Source organism: Marmota marmota, unplaced genomic scaffold (assembly GCF_001458135.2).
Source record: "Marmota marmota marmota unplaced genomic scaffold, marMar, whole genome shotgun sequence".
Taxonomy (NCBI): Eukaryota; Metazoa; Chordata; class Mammalia; order Rodentia; family Sciuridae; genus Marmota; species Marmota marmota.
In genome coordinates, this window is record NW_026000026.1 from 25,142,788 (window position 1) to 25,156,559 (window position 13,772).

Below are 13,772 nucleotides of genomic sequence, written 5' to 3' on the forward strand. Positions count from 1 at the left end.
TTTTTTTTTTTTTTTTTTTTTTTTTTTTGCACCAGGGATTGAACTCAAGGGCACGTGACTACTGAGCCATATTCCCAGCCCTATTTTGTATTCTATTTAGAGACAGGGTTTCACTGAATTGCTTAGCGCCTCACTGTTGCTGTGGCTGGCTTTGAACTCACCATCCTCCTATCTCAGCCTCCCAAGCCGCTGGGATTATAGGCGTGTCCCCTTACCTTAATCTTACAGGTTGCATTTCTCTGGCCCCATTTTAATTTTAATTCCTAAATTAACCATTGTGTGTTAGTTCCCACTGAAGAAAAAAGTCAAAGGACCAATTCTAAGGGTCCCTGGACTAATGGGATCAGAAAGATGGAAACAAGTAAAACTGTGTACATGATTAAGACTTCTAAATCTTGCCTCACATGCACAAGGCCCTGGGTGCAATTCCCAGCACCGCCAAAAAAAAAAAAAAGGACTTCTAATCTTAAATCCTTTGGATAAGGAAGCAGCAACAAACACTGAAAGGACAGATTTTACAAGGAGGCAATACTTTAACTGGGCCTTGAAAGCCCCAAGGAGAGATGAATGGCTCAGGGAATTTGAGTAGAAGCAACACTGAGTGTGATGGGGTAGTTTTAACACGTATGAAAGTTCAGGTGTGCTCAGGTGGGAGAGGCCAACAATCCTGTGGAGCAGGAGCAGAAGATAAAACCAGAAATGTGGGCTGGGTGTGTCCCAAGCCAAGAAGGCTTGACTATCTCCTGCAGTAACTCAGAGTCAACAGAGCTCTGACTTGAGCTCAGATACTGGCTCTTACCCAACTCTGTGGCCCCAGACCCAGCACCCCAGGACCTGATACAGAGCAGGTGTTCCTCAGAGTTTGTTAAACTGATTCATTCAAGTGGGACTAGGTGCTAAAGTTGGTCTGCAGTGGGGGAGCAAATGCAAGATGAGATTGCAGAGTCACCCATGATGTCTCCTGGAGTGTCATTTCTTCAGCAAGGTTTTGTCTGATGTTCTATGCCCACTAAGCCTTACACATTCCAATTCAGAATACAATGAGGAAAAACATAATTCACTCTTGACATTGATGGTGACTTCAGTGTCTGTCCAAAGTAGACTGTCAGCCAGCTGAGGTCAGAGACTGCTGGTTTAGTTGCTGTCCTGCCCTTCATCCTGGCAGAGGGGCTCCTCTATCTCAGAAAACAGCAGAAATACTGCATGGAACACCTCCTTTCATTGGCACTGATAACCTCCTACTGGGATCTGAGCCCTGGGGACTTTCAACCCAATTAGACACAATTCCTGCATTACATAGATGGATTACAAGTAATGGCAAGCTGATGCAGTAGTGCCTGTACAGAGAGAAGCCTGCATTGTTTTCAGCAGAGAGAAGGGATGTCTTAGGGCTGACATGAGCTGGGGGATATATTATTTTCCTATTATTATTATTATACTTATAACTATAAGTTAACAATTATGGTTAATTTGAGTATAAAATATATGCTCAAGAATTAATAACTTTCTTGCCAGGCACAGTGGCACATACCTTAATCCCAATAGCTCAGGAGGCTGAGGCAGAAGAATCACAAGTTCAAAGCCAGCCTCAGCAACTTAGCAAAACCAAAACCATGTTTCTAAGTAAAATACAAAACAGAGGGCTGGGTTTCTGGCTCAGTGATAGAGAGCACTTACCTAGCATGTGTGAGGTACTGGGTTCGATTCTCAGCACCGCATAATAAATAAAGGTCCATCAACAACTGAAAAATTACCAAAAAAAGGGCTGGGGATGTGGCTCAAGCGGTAGCGTGCTCGCCTGGCATGCATGCGGCCCGGGTTCGATTCTCAGCACCACATACAAACAAAGATGTTGTGTCCGCCCATAACTAAAAAATAAATATTAAAAAAAAAAAAATTACCAAAAAAAGATGGGGATGAGGCTCAGTAGTTAAGTGCCCCTGGGTTCAATCCCTAGTACCAAAAAAAGTTATTTTTAATAATGACGTTCTTTTGTACTAACAATAATCCCATTAATTCACAAAATCAATAAAAAATATTTTACCATCTGGAAATAAAGTTAACAAAATGTGTGGGTCTTATATGAAGAAAACTATAAAATTCTACCAGGGAGCATAAAGTTCTAGACCAATGGAAATCAGAGCTTGCTTTAGATGAGAAGATCCCATAGCATGGGAATATTAATGATCTCAAAATTTGCCTACCAAGTAAATATCATCCTAATGAAGATCAAAGTGAGATTTTATTGCCAAAATGATTGTAAAATTCAACTGAAGAAACACATGCATCATTTTCATAGCAAAATCACTAACATTTATGGACCACTTACCACGTGCTGGGTCCCGTCTGAGGACTTGTTATGCTGCATCTCATCTTCACAAAAACACCATGAGGTAAATATTATTAGTAACACTGTATAGATAAGGAAGCAGAGGTTCCAAGAGAGAACTAACTTGCTCAAGGTCCCATAGTAAGTGCCAAGCTGGAGTTAAAGCTCAGAATGGCTGACCCCAAGCTCTGTAAACTTAACCACTCTGCTCTGCTACCAGGAGAAGTTTTAAGATTAATAAACTGGGGTTCTACCAAATATTAAAATGTAATAGCTACAAAAACTAAAACATTATGATTTTGAAAAGAACAGACAGACCTATTAAACTGAACATAGTAGAGCCATGTGATGGATAAGGAGTTCTAAGGACTGGCGTGCCAGCTGACATTTCACACTGGTAGAGAAAAATTGAACATCATTAAGCAAAATTGGACTAACCACAGGTCAGCCATTTGGATTAAAAAATAAGTTGGAACTCCACCTCCTTCCTTAACTCTAAATCTACCTAAAACAAAGATTTACATGTGATGAAAGAAACAATAAAAGTGTTTGAAGAAAAAAGTGAACATGTTTATAATCATGGAATTGGAAGTCTTTCTAAGCATGATATGGAAGTTTTTTAAAAATTAAGTAGGTGGGGGGTCACAAGCGGTAGAGCACCTGCCTAACATGTGCAAGGCTCTGGGTTATATCCTCAGCACCACATAAAAATAAATAAATAAAATAAAGGTATTACTAAAAAATAAATATTTAAAAAATCACATAGGTGGGCATGGTGGCTCATGCCTGTAATCTGATGACTGGAGGAGGCTGAGGCAGGAGGATCACAAGTTTGAAGCCAACCTCCTCAATTTAAGAGAGACCCTGTCTCAAAACAAAAAAGAAAAAGGGGCCATGCATGGGGGTGCACACCAATAATCCAGGCAGTTCAGAAAACTGAGGCAGGAGGATCATAGGCTCAAAGCTAGCATCAGCAATTTAGTGAGGCTCTATACAACTTGGACACTGTCTCAAAATAAAAAATAAAAGGGGCTGGGATGTGGCTCAGTTGTTAAGTACCCTGGGGTTCAATCCCTGGTATCAAAAGAAAAAAGGTTGAGGCCTAGGGTTGTGGCTCAGCAGTAGAGTGCTCACCTAGCACATGCAAGCCCCAGCTCATGCAAGTCCCTGGGTTCAATCCTCCACACCACATAAAAATAAATAAAATAAAGGTATTGTATCCATATACAACAAATAAATAAATAAATAAATAGTATTGAGAATGTAGGCCAGTGGTAGAGCGCCGCTGGGTTCAACCTCCTGTACCACATTAAAAAAAAAAAGATCAGTAAATCAATAGATTTGACTACGTAAAATTAAAATTCTTATATGGCAACAATTTGCCATACATAATGTTAGAGATAGACAATACTTGTCACAAATAACAAAGGATTAAGTTTCTTAATAAATGAAGATTTGTTAATAGTAGGAGGGCTGGGGATATAACTCAGGTGGTAGAGTGGTTGCCTCACATGCACAAGGCCCTGGGTTCCAATTCCCCCCCCAAAAAAGAAGTAGGAAACGTGGTCAAAAAGAGAGGCAAATGGAAATAAGCACTTGAAAAGACTTCCAGCCTCATTAGTTATCTTGGAACTACAGATTAAAACAAAGTTCATACACTACTTTTCAGTAGATGAGATTGGCAAAGTCTAAAATGATTGGCAGAATTTAGTTTCAGCAGGGATACAGGGAAATGGGCACCATTTACACACTGTTCTTTTTTTTTTAAAGAGAGAGAGAGAGAATCTTTTTTTTTTTTTTCTGTAGATGGACACAACACAATACCTTTATTTTTATGTGGTGCTGAGAATCGAACCCAGGTCCCACCCGTGCTAAGCGAGTGGTCTACTGCTGAACCACAATCCCAGCCCCTTACACACTGTTCTTGAGTGTGCAAATTCATAGAGTTGTTTTAGAAGGTGATTGGGCAATATGTAAAAGAATTATTATTATTTTAGTTGTAGATGGACACAATATATTTATTTATTTTTATGTGATGCTGAGGATTGAATCCAGTACTGCACATGTGTGAGGCAAGTGCTCTACCACTGAGCCACAATACCAGCCCAAAAGAATTAGTCTTGCTCTGGGTGTAGTGGGATTTGAACACAGGTCTGGGTGACATAAAAAATTATGGGGACTGGAGTTGTGGCTCAGCTGTTGAAAGCTCACCTAGCACATGCGAGGCCCTGGGTTCGATCCTGAGCACCCCGTGAAAATAAATAAATAAATAAAATAAAGGTATTGTGTCCAATTACAAATATATATATATATATATATATATATTTTTTTTTTTTCATTTTTTATTTTATTTTATTTTTTTTTGAATTAATGGAAATCTTCTTTTTTGTACCAGGGATTGAACTCAGGGGTACTCGACCACTGAGCCACATCCCCACCCCTATTTTGTATTTTATTTAGAGACAGGGTTTCACTGAGTTGCTTAGCTCCTCGCTTTTGCTGAGGCTGGCCTTGAACTTGCAATCCTCGTGTTTCAGCCTCCTGAGCCACTGGGATTACAGGCATGCGCCACTGCACCCAGCAGAAACTCTTTGATGTAATAAATCACTTAGAGATTTATCCCAGGGAAAAAATGAAACAAATGAACAATTATCTTCAGTCCAAGGTTGCTAAAACAGCATTGTACAAAATATTAAAAATCCAGAAATGGCCTCAATGACTATCAAGAGTGTTAAATAATTTCTGGTACAATGCAATAGAATATTAGACAACCATTAACAATATAAATCTGTATATATTAAGTAGATATATGTCTGCAACATGCAAAGTAAAAACAACAACCAAGTAAAAACTACAACAACAAGGTTGTTGGAGTGTTGTTTTTGTTCTTGATGTTGGCAAATGAACCCATGGCCAGGTGCATACTAAGCATGATCCTATTCCTATCACAGATTTACACCCCCTATGTGTACTATGAAGGTCAAATTAAAAGGGTATGCACATAAGATCCCTTAAAAGAGTGTCACCAGCTCTGGGAAGTGGAATTTCCAATGATTTGTAATTATTTCTGTAGTATTCGAATTTACCATTGGAATACATAATTTTTATACGAATAATTGGTAAAGCTCACTGCATAGTTATTTTAAAACTACTTTTATACAAATAATCGGTAAAGCTCACTGCATAGTTATTTTAAAACTTAACTGAAACACCTACTCTATAGCCTAAAAATTCTATATTATCACATTTTCCCCTACCTAATACAAGTGAGGGTGTTATTCATTCATTTTACAAATGAGCCAACCCAAGACTTAGAAAGATTAAACAACTTACTCTGAATTTATCAGTATTTGGTTTTTGGTTATTTGAGGGGGAGACTGTTTTGTTTTGTTACGGTACTGGGGATTGAATCCTGAGGCACTATACCACTGAGCTACATCACTAGTCCTTAGACAGGGTCTCACTAAGTTGCTGAGGCTGGCTCCAAACTTGGAGCCTCAGCCTCAGCCTCCTGCTGCCTCAGCCTCTCAAATCACTGGGATTATGGGCATGTGCCACCATGCCCAGTTGGATGTATCAGGATTTGGACACAGGTCTGGCTTACATAAGAGTTCTTTCCATAATGCTGCACTGCTACTAATAATATCACTATTAATATTGAATAATATATGCCTCCTATTATGTGCCTAGTGTCAGGCACTTGATGGATGTTTCTTTAATCCTTTCAGCAGCTCTGCAGAGTTGATATTAACCTGCCCACAAATGTACAGGAGGTTGCTACAGGTAGTTAAGTACTCACCCATATTTATCTGGCTCTTAAACCTCCCTGCTCCTTTTTTTTTTCTTTTTCTTTTTTTGTGGGGAGTGAATCCAGGGGCACTTAACCACTGAGCCAATCCCCAGCTCTTTTTTTTGTATTCTATTTAGAAATAGAGTCTGAGTTACTTAGGGCCTTGCAAAATTGCTGAAGCTGGCTTTGAACTCATGATCCTCCCGCCTCAGCCTCCCAAGCCGCTGGAATTACAGGCGTGGGCCACCGTGTCCAGCTCCCTACTCCCTTTTGCCATCTTTCCTGCTGATCTGGTAGCATCCTCTCTTCACATTTCCTGAACACTCTGCTCCTCAAAAAAGTCCTTACATCTCCATCTTACAGCTCTTTGCTTTGATTATAGCACTTATACATAGATTATACGTTTAACCATAATGCAGATATTACTTTTATTGTATAGTATTTATTTATTTTTAATATTTATTTTTTAGTTTTAGGTGGACACAGTATCTTTATTTTATTTTTATGTGGTGCTGAGAATAGAACCCAGTGCCTTATGCATGCTGGGCGAGTGCGCTACCACTTGAGCCACATCCCCAGCCTCTATTGTATAGCATTTAAATAAGAATCTTAGTTAATCTCCCAATTACATGCCTGTAATCCCAGCGGCCTGGGTGGCTAAGGCAGGAGAATTGCAAGTTCGGGGCCAGCCTCAGCAGTTTAGTGAGGCCTTAAGTGACTCCAGCTCTGAAGCCTTTCATAGTCTCCTGGGGCAGAATAAAACCAAGCAGCCAGACACCTGCACAGTCTAGCCCTCATGAGCCTGGCTATGAGTATCCTGGAACCCTCCTGTGCCCTCCTGGCCACACTCTTCCTGGACCATGTAGCTCAGCAGCCCCAGCATTCAGCAGAATGAGCCTGGTGCAAAAGAGCATCCATAAATGCCACCTAAGGGAGGAGAGATCAAAACTACACCGTGAGAGTCAAAGATGTCGACCAGGCAACAAGAAAGGGTCTTGGAGACAAGTGCAATTTAATTGGGCAGAGATGAGGTAAAGCTTAAGGGAAGGCAATAGGCCGGCACTGTCACCTCGAGACCTATCTCTGGGCAGTGCTGTTCAGCTTCAACCAGTACCTAATCCCAGCTGCTGCCACGTATGGGGAGCGTATCACGTGCCAGCCACTGCTTTTCCCATGTGCGTTCTTATTCGTGTAGTTTGTGTGTTGTTTTTGGTGGTGCTGAGGATAGAACCCAGGGGCTCTCGCATGCTAAGCACATGCTCCACCACTGAGCTACACCTCCAGCCCCTATGTATCTTTTATTTAATATGATTGCCATAAATATTATTTACTTTTTGTCTCCAGTAGTTCCACACAAGCTCCGGGAAGGCGAGGGTTTTTAAATCTGTTGTGTTCGGAACAGTGCCTTACACACAGTAGGTACTACAAAGGTCTCTAATGAAATCTAATATTCCCATGCTTAGCATGCAATATATTTCATGTGTTCTTTTTCCCATTTAAAAAACACAATCTTTAAAAAAATTTTTCAGAAAAAAATATGTAATAAACTAGCTGGTCATAGTGGCCCATGCCTATAATCCCAGTGAATCAGAAGGCTAAAGGAGAAGAATTGTAAATTGGAAGCCAGCCTGAATAACATAGCAAGTCTCTGTTTCAAAATAAAAAATATAGCTGGGCCTGGTGGTGGCACATGCATGTAATCCCAGTGGCTTGGGTGGCTAAGGCAGGAGAATTGCAAGTTCGGGGCCAACCTCAGTAGTTTAGTGAGGCCCTAAGTGACTCCGTGAGACCCTGTCTCTAAATAAATACAAAGAGGGCTGAGGATGTGGCTCAGTGGTTGAGCACCCTTGGGTTCAATCCCCAGTCCAAAAAATAAAAAAATAAAAAAGGCTGGGGATGTAGCTCAGAGGTAGTGTACTCCACCTTCAATCCCTAGTATCACAAAAAGGCAAGGGGAATAGCTCAATGGTAAAGCACCCCTGGGTTCAGTTACCAGTACCACAAATAACAATAAGCTGGGTTGTGGCACTGTAGTCCCAGCTACTTGGGAGGCTGAGACAGGAGGAGATCACTTAAGCCTAGGCATTTGGGGCCAGTCAAGAGCAACACAGCCAGACCTTGTCTTAAAAAAATAAATAAGTCGCTAAATTCTCCACAGAGCCCCAGGAGGAGGATTTTAACCCTACTTTACAGAAGGTAAGTTGAGATTTAGGAGAACAGGCAACTTTTCCAAAGGTGCAGATCCAACAAAAGGTACAGCCATGACTAAAAATAGGTGAGTGGTCTCATTACATTTGCAACTGCCTGGATTCAGAAATACCCATCCGGGCCTTGAAGTGGGAGCCACCACCTGCCTCAGGACTCCTTAATTGACAATGAGTTCGCCATCACAACAGTTAACATTCTCTGAGCCTTGGCTGCACAGCAGGCACTGTTCCAGCCAGGCACATGCTTTGACTCACAGCAACTTAGGATGCTATGATCTGTTTTTGACAGTTGAGGAATTTGAGGCCCCAGGGAGGTTAAATGTTTCTCAAATTGCAAAGCTAGTAAATGGTGAGTCCAGAAGTCACAGCCCAGTGGTCTGGGTCCAGCCTCCACACTTTTCATCAGCACCCCGCTGCTGTACTCACACGGTGGCTGCCCTGTTCTAGGATGGCAAGCCAGGGGTTGGAGCAGAAGGAGGGTGGTGTTTTTGGAGCATGTCTACTGCTTGGCCTGTCAGACTTGCTCTTGGGTTTTCTATTCATGTTATTCTCTTAAAACCCCACAATGGGTGCAGTGGGCATACCTGTAATCCTAGTGGCTTGGGAGGCTGAGGCCAGAGGATTACAAGTTTAGAGCTGGGGCTGGGGATGTGGCTCAAGCGGTAGCGCGCTCGCCTGGCATGCGTGCGGCCCGGGTTCGATCCTCAGCACCACATACAAACAAAGATGTTGTGTCCGCCAAAAACTAAAAAATAAATATTAAAAAATTCTCTCTCTCTCTCTCTCTAAAACAAACAAGTTTAGAGCCATCCTCAGCAACTTCATGAGACCCTAAGCAACTTAGCAAGACCCTGTCTCAAAATGAAAAATAAAAAGTACTGGGGATGTGGCTCAGTGGTTCATCACCCCCTGGGTTCAATCCCAGTACTGGGGCAGAGGAACTTTATCATCACTTGTGAAGTTACACATAAGAAAACAGGTTTCTGAGGTGGCCCAAAATAGCTAGAAGGAGAGTGAAAGTAGATTAGCAGTTGCCTAGAGCTACAGGCTTGAGAGGAAGTGGGGAATGGCTGTTAATGGCTGCTTTTTGGTTTGATGAAAATATTTTAAAATTGGTGGTGGTGATGGTTGCAAAACTGAATATACTCTAAAATACTGAAATGCACACTTTCAATGGGTAAACTGATGAAGATACGAATTGGGTGTCAACCTTCTTTATATATAAACAGAGATATGAAAAATTGTGGTATATATGTGTAATAAGAATTATAATGCAAAAAAATAAGAGAGCTCATGTATAATGGCATAATTTGGCGTGAACATACTTTGTATACAGAGTTACAAAAAATTGTGCTGTGAATGGATAATTATGAATGTAATGCATTCCACTATTGTTATATATGAAAGAAATAAATTTTTTAAAAAGTAATGGTATTACAAAGTGATATGCTACATATGAAAAATAGACATAATCAACAAATACTTGAAATTAATGAAATTGATGATATGAATAATAATGTTGACTTACTTCTTAGAGCATGTTAAGATATTATGAAAAAACAGTATCCATGAAAATTAATAAATTGTTGAATTTGGATAAAAAAAAGAATTGTAATGCATTCCACTATCACGTATTAAAAAAATAAAATCAATTAAATAAAAAAGGGTGAATTGTATGATAAGTGAATTTTATCTGAATAATTCTTTGTGGGATTCATTTTGTTTTGCAATACTGGAAACTGAACCCAGAGTCTCACCCATGCTAGGCAAGTGCTAAACCACTCAGCACATCCCCAGCCTGTTTTTTGTTTGTTATTGTGTTTTGTTGTTGTTAAGGGGAGGCCACATGAAAGGAAGTGGCAGAGTAGAATTTCAAATCAAGTCTTGGAACTATTGTTTCTTCTTCTTTTTCTCTCACCTCTCACATCTGATTACCAGCAAACAAAACACTTCTGTCCCCCACATCTTGGTCCAAGTCACCTTCTTGCATCTGAACTATAGCACCTCCTTGGTTCCCACCTTGCTCCACATGGTCTGTCTCCACAGAGCAGCCAGAGGATCCATGTAGAGCACTCCTGTCAGAACATCTCCCTCTTCTGCTCAAAATCCTCCAGTGGCCTAAAAATACAATTTCCTGACAGTTCAGTTTTGGCCCCATCCATGCCCACTACCCCCTCAGCACACCTGCCCCTTGCGCTCCCCCCCCCGCCCCCGCCTGGGCCTTGGCACCTCCTCCAGGCACTAGATGTTGGCCAGGCTTGTTCCCTTGTTTCACTCAGGCCTCTGCTCTGGAGATGCCTTCCCTGACCTCCTAGTCTAGCCTAGCCACTCCCCAAGCATGGCACTCTCTAGCCCTGACCTGCCTTGTTTTTCTCCAGAGCACTCTGACCACCTGGCACAGCACATATGACTTGGTTAACAATCATCTCCACCACTGGATGTGACATCCCTTGGAGCAGGACTTCACCCTGTTTCCCTAACACCTATAACAATGGACACTATGTAGTAGATGCTCAAAACATGAATACATGTAACACATGCCTATAATCCCAGCAACACGGGAGGCTGAGGCAGGAGGTTCACAAGTTCAAGGCCAGCCTCAGCAACTTTGCAAGGCCCTAAGCAACTTAAACCCTGTCTCAGAATAAAAAAATAAAAAAGGGCTAGAGCACCCCTGGATTCAATCTCCAGTATATATAAAAAAAAAAAAAAATACATGAATCTGATGCCAAAACCTGGCTTCTCTCACTTTTGGATTATCCCTAGGATAATCTAGCAAAAGGCTAATCACTACATTTAACATGTACCTCACCAAAATCTGGGACCCCCTCTGTCATATTGGTGCCACTACTCACCTTGACTTTTCTAATTTGCGAATGGTGATAATTCCTTATCAGAACAAGAGTTTGGGAAGGCCTTGTATTAGCCATAACCCGTATAAACAGCATATGGAAATCTTTTGTTTGCCTAGTCAAGGAAGATGCATTTCACAACCAATAGAAGAATTTTATTGTTCCCAAATGCAGAAAAGCCTTCCAGCCTGCTACTCTGAAAAGGCCTGGGGCTCATTCCTAGGGAACTGAGACCTTAGAGTCAAGCTGAAGTGCCCCTTGGAATTCCTCAGAGAGTGAGCTATGCCACAAAAAAACCTTGGCAGACTAGAATTTGCCAAATGAGCCAAGAAAACCCGTGTGAACAGCAGGCAAACTCAAAGCAGACACTTAGTGAAATTGTTTTCTATTATCTCAAAGTGTAAAGAGGGCTGTGCTTCACCCCCCCACACACACACACACACAAAGCCTTCCAGTGCTGTCCCTTATCTACGACAAGTGCCATGGAGTCAGACCCTTCCCAGCTCTGTTCTCCATTCTCCAGTCCAGGACTCACATGTGCACGGTTCAGGTTGTTCCCTTGATCTGGCACACTCTTCCCTCCTTCCCAAGTAGGTTACTCTTCCTTCTCTGCAAAACTTTCCTCCACCTCTCCAGGCACTGGGCTTCTTCCTCTGACAATTTGTTTTGAGCCCTAGCAGAACAGCACCCAGCCAACCATCCAACTCATCTACATTCTAGGCTCCAGAAGACAATAGATCATGCCCTCAGGGAATGTGGCAGAGACAGATATAATTGCAAACTGGGGAAAGAGCTTTTAGCCATATAGCCAGGTGGAGAAGAGGGGGGAAACAGAATAGTTAACTGGGGAGGGGTTCTCTGAGGAGCTGATGTTAAAGTGGTTCCTGACAAATAAGTAGGAGTTAGTCAAGCGGAAGTGTTTCAGGCAGAAGGCACAGTGCAGGTGAAGGTGCTGGCCAGGAACCCAGTGGAAGCCTGTGTAGCCCAACCTTGGAGGCCTGGAACAGTGGTGAGGAGATGAGGAGGCCTTCTCTGAGGTACCAAGGGTCCTGAATCACTGCCTTTGTATTTCTGCTTTTCTCCTCAAAAGGGCTATATATCCTACTCCTCTCCCTATCTCCAGTGAGAACAAGATCCCTGGTGCATGATGGGCTTTCAGTAAGTGCCTATGAGCTTTTAACAAGTGCCCAGATGCAGCGAGTGGCCTCTTGCTCTGCCCACTCCCCACCCCAACAGCAAGTCCCAGTTGGCTCACCTAACTGATGCACCCAGAGACCGGTTAACCACAAGACTAGTGATAGAAACCAAGGCTGAACAGGAGCAGCTGCAAGAGCCATGGTTATATGCTTCACAAATGCCACTGCCAACCAAGCTGGCAGATGTGACCACCACATGGTCCTTGGAGACCAGGTTCTCAGGGTAAAACTTTATAATTAGATGGCAACTCTAGTCTAAGAGGGCCTGCCAAAACCCAGAGGCCAAGATAATATTATCAGTTTGAAGTTCAAAATAGTTTCCAAGATTTACTAATTCTCAGTTTTTTTTTAAATAATAATAATCTAGAAGATGAGAACAAAATTGAGTGGGCAGCAATTTACAAGTTGCCTGGATGTCCTGTCCTGTATCTCCCCTGATGAAAATTAGTCCCTGGCCTAACCCTGAGATTCTGACATTTTCAAGAACACATAATTCTTTAAATCACCCTTTGAACTCTCGCTAATGGATTCTAATCTATTTTAAACTAATAATGACTTAGGCTAAGCCAAGCTATGTTGTTGTTGTTACTGGGGATTTAACCCAGGGGTGCTCTACCACTGAGCCGCATCCCCAGCCCTTTTTATGTTGTATTTTAAGACAGGGTCTCACTAAGATGCTTAGGGCCTCACTAAGTTGCTAAGGCTGGCCTTGAATTTGTGATCCTCCTGCCTCAACTTCCCAAGATGCTGGAATTACAGGCATGCACCACTGTGCCCAGCTTAAGCTATCGTTTTTAATTCTTTTTCAACAGAAGTAGGGAGGGTAAAGGGACATTACACATGGTTGAAGGACACCTTATGAAGAAACATAAGAATGTTTGTCTAAGGCCATTGCCCTCTTTGTGTTCTTTAAATTTCTTTCTTTCTTTTTTGTGTGTGGTGCTGGGGATTGAACCCAGGGCCTTGTGCATGCTAGGCAAGCACTCTACCAACTGAGCTATCTCCCCAGCCCTTAAATTTCTTATTGGTATTTTTTTTTAATCTTATACTATAAGATTTTTTCTACAGCTGTTCTCTGGGCAGGAATTTCCCACTAGTGAGAGTAAAAAAGGCCTGCAGGGGACTGGAGGAACAGTTTATTGTAGTGTTTGCCTTGTACATAAGAGGTCATGGGTTTGATCCCCAGCATTGTCAAAAAATTAAAACAAAAAGACTCTAGACACTTTGTGAAATAATTCTTTTATGCCCTAGGAGGACTTTAAAAATGCTGTTCCCATCTCTTTGCAAATTCCATTCCCTCCTCTCCTCCGAGAGCACCCAGCTACCCCCCCTCCAGTCCTCTAGATCTCACCATAAATACCATTTCTTCAGAAAGTCTTACTTTTATATACCTACCCT